This window comes from Vicugna pacos, unplaced genomic scaffold (assembly GCF_048564905.1).
Source record: "Vicugna pacos unplaced genomic scaffold, VicPac4 scaffold_19, whole genome shotgun sequence".
NCBI lineage: Eukaryota > Metazoa > Chordata > Mammalia > Artiodactyla > Camelidae > Vicugna > Vicugna pacos.
In genome coordinates this window covers 33,896,540-33,904,590 of record NW_027328740.1, presented here as the reverse complement: position 1 = coordinate 33,904,590, position 8,051 = coordinate 33,896,540, and positions in this window count along the sequence as shown.

The window sequence follows — 8,051 nt, the reverse complement described above, 5'->3', positions numbered from 1 at the left end:
GGAGAGAGTTGACTGGCTCACCATGAATATTTTAACAACTTGAGAGGGTTCCAAGTCTCACTGCATTTAAGTGTCACCTGGAGGAATTCAGGCAGTGTTTAGACCCAGGGGAGGCTAACGGCCTCTCAGTTCCTCATCAACCTGGCAAACCCACCAGCCCTCTATGGCCAGACCTTGGCAAGTGCCTTCCCTTGTTATAACAAAACCCTTCCCTCGCACGCCTGTGGTAAGCTTTTCTTTTTAATTAATGGGAATTTGGATACCTTACAGCCTCCTCAGACCTTTCCTTAGGGCTTCTCTCCTTAGACCCCGGCAAGGGGGCCCTCTACCCTGGGTCCTGCACTGCAGAGGGTCCCCCTGGCCCTGACACTTCCTCTGGCCGTGCCCTCCATCGGGTGGAGTCAGCAGGGCCAATGGGACATGGTCATTGGCTCCATCCCGTGCTCTAGAAAACCAGGACCCCGATTGCCCCGTCTCAGCAGCCCCTGACCCATTTGTAGTGCCTGCACCGGCTCTCCCTGGAGTTCAAATTCCCAGGACCCACAGAGAGGCCAAAGGGCAGCTGTTTGCATGGAGGGTATATGCAGAGCCCTGACGTGAAATCTGAGTGTCCCCCTGTGCACATCCAAGGCCCCTTGTGGCAAGGGATGGACCCAGCATTGGGAAGAAAAGGGTCAGGCTAGTGATCAGAGACTGAGAATCAGCTCTCCCCACACGCTCACTTTCTTTGCAGGACTCCCCGGGGTCTGGGAATTCTAATTTTGAACCTGGTTTTCCCCTTACAATGAATGTATATTTGTAAAGGCAGGAACTTACAACCTCCTGCAATTAAAATGTTTAGATATATAGGATGTGAGCTCCCAGGTATGCTCTGGAACTGCACTTCCAAAGGTCCAGAGCAGTTATGTTGGCTCTACTGAGACTATAGGTGGTAAAGACCATCTCCAGAGAGGAGGGGCTCCTGCTTCACTCCCCGAAGACAGGATCTTCTGAGCGGATAAAACGATGGACACTGAGACCCTCAATTGTAAATTGATTTAGAATAACGCCAAAGGTGTGTATGACGTGTGTGTGCTCACATACGCTCCTGAGGAATTGTGTGGTACATGACTGTGAGTGTGTGTGTGGCTGTGAGCGTTTGCGCCTGGGGATGTATGTGGTTGTGAGTATGCTATGTTTGTGTGTGCGTCTGAGGACGTGTGTGGTTGTGTGTATGGTAGGTGTGTGTGTGATACATGAGTCCATGTACGTTTGTGTGTAGGGAAGTATGTGGAGCAGAGTCAGTGTGTCTGCACGTGTGTTTGTGTACGTACATGCATTAGTTTTAACAGTAGAAGCTGTCCTTTAGATTTCTGAAGTAGTAAAATTTGTATGATGTCTTTTGCTGTATAATTAAAATTTTAAAAAATCTTCAGTCACCAGAAATTTATTCCCCCCTGAGTCTGATTTTTTTTCCATATTGATATGTCTTCATTTTACTGATAAGGAAACTTAGCTTAGAGATGCTAACTGACTCAACCAAGGGCATGGAGCTCGCGCGCCCAGGGCCAGGACGCAGTCCAAGCCATGCTGCTCCAGAGGCCTGGAGCCCTGCTCATGATCACGCGTGGCCTCTTGGCGGGGGAACAGATTCTGATGGGCTGTGGCCAGCGTGCAGGCTGCCCGTGCCGGGGACTCGGGAAGCCGGGTGGAGAGTACCAGACAGCAGACAAGAGTGAAGGGCTGCTCAGAAGTCAGATAGTTTCCTAGGTCTTGGATGAGGAAGGAGGCTCACTGCTCATCCTTGATCCCTTTGCTGGTGGCCAAAAGGGACCAAGGCCCACGAGAGCACTTCTGGGAGCTGCCTGCCAACACCTGGAAAAGGACTGCTCAGGACTGGCTCTGCAGTAGGAGCAGAGGAAGGAAATGTCGCCTCCTGGTGGACATCCTTTGTGATGGCAGTAGGAGGCCTAGGAGCCTTGGTATCGAGGTGGCAAGGCAAGGTCCTAGTGGATGATCGTTTCCACGTGTCTTAAAAATCATTGCTTCATATATTGTATCCATTTAGTGGTTTATTTTAGAATGGTAAATATGGTCTCTGTTATTCCATATTAGCTGGATTGAATAATTTTTTTATTGTTAATTTTCTCCTAAATGATTTGGAGCTATATTGCCTTTTAATGAAAATTCTCTCTAAATTTTTATAAATCATCTCTAAGTTCATAACTTTATATGTAATTGGACCAGTATTCCTATAACACTATCAAAAATGAAATAATCTATTAGATCCTGTTCCTCAATAATGATAAATTTAGCATATTTTAACTCTCTGCTGTTCCAGATTGTGTGTGTGTGCGTTTGTGTGTGTGTGTGTGTGTGTGTGTGTATGTGTCCTCCAGTTGCTACTTTTTAGACAGTTGCTTTCAGTTTGTTATATTAACAATGAAAATATAGGTATAACCTTCTTGGATTTCATTGCTCACTACCACTATTTAATAATATGTCTTTCCCACTTTTGAGTTATTTCCTTATCGGGAGTTTCAAATCAACTGGACGTATGATTCACTAAGTTTTTTCGAGCAGTGGACTTGGAACACTTTCATGTCCATATGCAGCTTTATGTTCTCCTCCTCAACAACTCTCAGCGTGTTGTTGTGGCCCAAGCCTTGTTTTAAAATATGGCATTTTTTTATCACCAAAAATACAAAAAAGATTTCTTCATTTAAAGTGCTGTCTTTGTGTGACTGGCTAGTCTTGTCTGGTGGATAGAGATTTCCTTAACCTTCCTCCTTCTTTTCGCCATAACTCGGATTCATTGAGATGCATGTTTTTACAATTTCTCAGATGGGCTTCCGCTTTGACTTCCGCTTTAAACCATCACCCCACTCTTTTTCTCCATGCTTATTCCTGAAAAAGTGAGCTCTCTATTGGATTAAAGATGGTTCCCTTCAGAGATGTGTGGCTCCCTGTCCAAAGGTCCAAATGAAGAGAAAAGGAAAGATTCCTGTTTCTGGTGGTTACATTTTGTCAGCTTAGAGATCTAGTTATCCGTGTGGCTGCGGTGGAATCTGCAATATTTTGGCTCAGAGTTTCCTTTTTCTGGCTTCCTACGGGAGCTGCATTAGCTGGGGTCACGGCGCTGTGGCCGTTGTCAGGATCCCGGGGCTGAGGCAGCCCCTCTCCACCCTTGTTATTTTGATCTTGCAAACTGGGTCCCAGCTATGCGAACCCTGCACATGGTGGCCAGGGTTGCCCCCCACGTGACGTGTCTCCAGTTCCTCGGCATCCCTCACTGCTATCAGCTAGCTCCAGTAAGGGTAATAGCTGGCTTCCACTGCGGTCCTTCCTCCTTCCTCTCCAGGCAGGCCCTCCTTTCCCACTAGTTGTCCCTATACCTTCTCTCCTGCGCTACATAAGCTAAAGGAATTCCTCAGCATTTCCAGCGGGTAGATGGCGCTGTTCTATGTTTGGACTCCTTCTGTGCTTGCAGTGGAAATTTAGGAGGTGGAAAGGAAGAGCTTGGGGTTTCTCTGTATCTAGGGGCTCCCTATCCAGCAGATTCAACTAACTGTTATTTGAAAATATTCTTGAAAAAACAGAAAGTTTCAAAAAGCAACACTTGAATTTGCCATGCACTGACAACTACTTACATAGCATTCATGTTGTATTAGATACAGTGAGTAATCTAGAGATGATTTAAAGTGCACAGGAGAACACAGCAAAAGAGAATGTGACAATGAATGTACGTGTGTATTCATGTATAACTGAAAAATTGTGCTCTAAGCTTGAATTTGATGCAACATTGTAAAATGACTATAACTCAATAAAAAATGTTTATATATATATATATATATAAAGTACATGGGAGGGTACACATAAGTTCCATGCAAGTCCTATGCCATTTTCTACAAGAAGCATCAGCATCCATGGATGTTGATATCAGGGGGGAGTCCTGGAACCAGTGCCCCATGGTTACCAAGGGATGACTGGAAGTCCAGGCTCCTTATCCCAGCCTGCCATGTCCCCACGTGGTCTGACTCCTACCTGTACCACACTTCCCTTGTCACTCTCCTCCAGCCCTGACAGACTGCCCTCTGATTCTTGAACAAGCCACACTCACTGCGATTCATGTCTGGCCCCTAGAAATATCCGTTACTTTCTGAGCATGGCTCTGCTTTCACAAAACGGGTTGCATTGTCACTAGTGAAGACAGTGTGGAATTTCCTTTAAAAACTGAAAATAGACTTAACTCATGATCCAGACTTCCCACTCCTGGGCATATGTCCGAAGAAAACTCTAATTTAAAAAGCCACATGCACCTCAATTCTCACAGCAGCACTATTTATAATAGCCAGGACATGGCAACAACCCAAGTGTCCATCGACAGTTGACTGGATAAAAATGTAGTAGTATATTTATACAAAGGAATACTACTCAGCCATTAAAAAGAACAAAATAATGCCATTTGCAGCAGCATGAATGGATGTAGAGATAGTCATTCTAAGTAAAGTAAGCCAGAAAAAGAGAAAAATGCCATATGATATCACTTATATGTGGAATCTAGAAAAGGACACAAATGAACTTAAATACAAAAGAGAAACAGACCCACAGACATAGAGAAAAAACTTACGGTTACCAGGGAGAGAAGGGGATGAGAAGGGATAAATATGGGAATTGGAATAGTTTCCCTCTTGGGAAGTTATGGAAATGTTAGCTATCTTGATTGTGGTGATGGTTTTCTGGGTGTAGACATCTATCAAATTTATCAAATAGTACATGTAAAATATGTGTAATTTACTATACAGGAATCATACCACAATAAAGGTGACTGTATAAAAAAAAAACAAAAGATTGGCGGCATTGTGTCCTATGATTTTATGTGTCTTTAGTGAGTGGGCCTTCAAGTTTCTGGTCTGCCATATTTTCTGAACCAGAAGTGCCCTCCTTCCCTTTTCTCTGATAAACTGTCAGTGGGTGGCATTTATTCCCGTGGCTTCAACTTCTCTCTGTCCACTGATTAACTGTCAAATCTTTTCCAGCAAGGACATTTCATTTCAGTCCCAGAAATATACTTATAATTGACAAGTAGACATTCCCACTTCATTAGCCCATAAAAATCTGAAGCTCTGTGTGTTTGAATTTACACTCGCTCAGAACTAGGTTTACTTCTTCAAACAATGGCATCACTATCCCATCTGTTTTCCGTGACATACATCTGGGAGTTTTCTACTCCCTTACCCCTGTCAGTACTACAATTCTATTCTTCAATATCCCCCAACTAAGTCCCTGCTTCTTGATTCCCACTGCATTAATTTACACCCCTTGCTAGTCTCCCCAGTGCTGTTCTTTAGAGTGAACAATCCACTTTGCTCACTTTTAATGACTAATCTGTGTCACTCTCCTCCTTAAAACCCCAAAGAATTCCCCGCGGCGTATGTGAGGAAGTCCACGCTCCCTGATTTAATGTCACACCTTCTAATCATCTAGTTGCTGCTTTTTTTCAGCCTCAGCTTCCGTTAGTTCCCCACAGCCTCTAGCCTCACTGACCTTCCTTCCCTAAGTGCAAAGTGCTCTTAGACACGACCAGACCTCTGCACGAGACACAGAAGCTGCGGAGTATCCCGTCCCCACCACACACTTTCCTGGTCTAGAGATTTGCTGGAATCCTTCAGATGTCAGTGCAGAAAGCATTTCCTCTCTGACACCTTCCTTACCTTCTAGAGAACCCTGCCCCAGGCAGTGCAAGAGCCCCTCTGAACATGCAATATATATGAAGCCAAGTGAGTCTTACCACATTGTTTTGAAAACCTATTTAAATTTGTATCTTCCACGACACACTATGATCTCCTTGAGGGATGGGGGGCTGTGTGGTATTTGTCTAGACAGCTAATGTCTGGCACAGACCCCGGGCCATCGGAAAAAGTCTGCTGATTCATCAAAAAGAATTGTCGTCTTTGCGACGTAAGAAAGACTACATGAACTCTGATCTTACACCATCCGGCAGGGGTCAAAATAATTTCACATAGAACTACAGAGGCAAAATATGTGTATTCTTTTCCTCTTTTTGAGCCCGAGATCATAGGCATCCTGGAACGTGTCACTCTAAGCTGTCTCTCCCCTAGGCTGTCACGTCCAACTTCAACATATTTTTTAGAAGTTGTAAGGATACGTGTACATCACGCCATCTTAGAGCAAATGGCGCTTCAGCCAGACCCAGTTTAATGTCCATATGAAAATCAGAAATCTTCCAAACTGAGGCCTGAGGAAACATTTCCCTTCTCTCCTTCCAGTCTGTCTGCCATCTGCATCCCATATCCCCACTGCTCATCTGCGTCAGACCACCTTCCATCTAGAAACATTTCCGGTTGGACACTTGGATGAGAACTAATTACAGCAGTCATGAAAATGACCCCATGAACGTAGGCTCTGCACAACAAGGATGCTTCGACCGGAGGCCTCAGCCATGGCCTGCAGGGTCTGTTCAAGTTTTCTGCCTGGCTTCCCTGCAGACGTTGTGCAGAAAATCAAGCCTGTAGCTAAAGTCATAGAAGGCCCAAGAAATCCAGAAAAATAGAGTGAGAGTCATCTCCTTGGGAATATTTTTGAAAACCATCCACTAAAGGAAGAAGAGATTTAAGAGGTTCGTTTCAGAGCAGATTATGTCCAACTGCAGGTGGGTTAGTTTTGTCATTGTTGCCCTCTAGTTGGCTTTCTGCTGCTTCCAACACGCCTCTGTTTAGAGAAGTGGCCTGGCCCTCAGAGCAGAAAGGTGAGCTGGGCCTGGAGACAGCCAAGCTCCTCTGCTGTGTAGTATACCGCTGAGAAGGAAGGGATGGCCCAGGGCTTCCTCTGACTCTCTCCCTCAGTTATAAACACTCTGAAGGGAAAATGGAGTAAAAAATTCTTAATTCAGTATGGTATTGTCAAAGTATAAAAATAATTGTCTTTGGAAGGGAGGGTATAGTTCAAGGGGTAGTATACGTGCTGGGTTCAATTTCCAGTAACTCAACGTAAAAAAATAATAAGAAAAATTCTTTTTCAAAAAAAGAAAATGAACAAAGAAGAAAAGCGATCTCAAACAATCCAACTTTAAAAGCAAAAAGAAACATTTTATACATAGTAATAAGCTCTGTCTTTTGCTAGATTAGGAGTTTGGGATTAACAGATACACACTACTATGAATAAAATAAATAATAAACTCCCAGGTCCTTAATAACATAGTTCACCTGAATCCTTTCTCTTTTTTCCCCTAAGCAACCCGTGAAAAACTCTGAAATTCTCAACTTATAAAAGAATTCATTTAAAGGTGGTTTGAAAGTTACTGCTTAAAACATTTATTTGTGATTCCGTGAATATAGGTCTAGTAAGAAAGATAGACAATAAATCAGTAAGCAAATAAATATATTATGTACTACCAAGTACTAATAATTGCCACAAAGAAACATAAAATATATTAGGAGAGAAAATGATTGAATAGGATATATGTGTGTGCTATTTTAAATAATGTGGTCAGATAAGTCCTCTCTGAGGGTAAAATAATTTGAACAAAGTCCTGAGTGAAGCAAAAGAATAAGCCACGTAGGTAACAGACAAGAAAAGCCTCCCAGGCCGGGAGAAGGGTAAGTACGAGACTTGGAATTACAAACACAGTTGTCCTGGTGGGGACCGTTGGGCGGTGAAGATGGGCTGGAGCAGAACGGTGAGACCTGAGGCTGCAGAGATGGGTGAGGGGCCGGATCACACGGGGCCTTGGTAGGGACTCTGGATATCCTTCTGAATACAATGGAAAATCACGAGAGTATTTTGCAAAGCGGAACGACTTGATCTGATTCATAATTTAATAAGACCGCTTTGGGTAACATATGGGGAATAAGCAATGGAAGCAGGGCAAGGTAAGCTCATGGAAAGCCAGTGGGAAGAGTGCTGCTGACCTGGAGAGAGACACCGAGGTTGGGCTGGGATGATGGTGGGAGATGGGCTGAAAGGGGGACACAATTTCACAGTAACGGTCACAGGTCTTTTTTTTTTAACATTTTTTATAGATTTATAATCATTTTACAATTTTGTGTCAA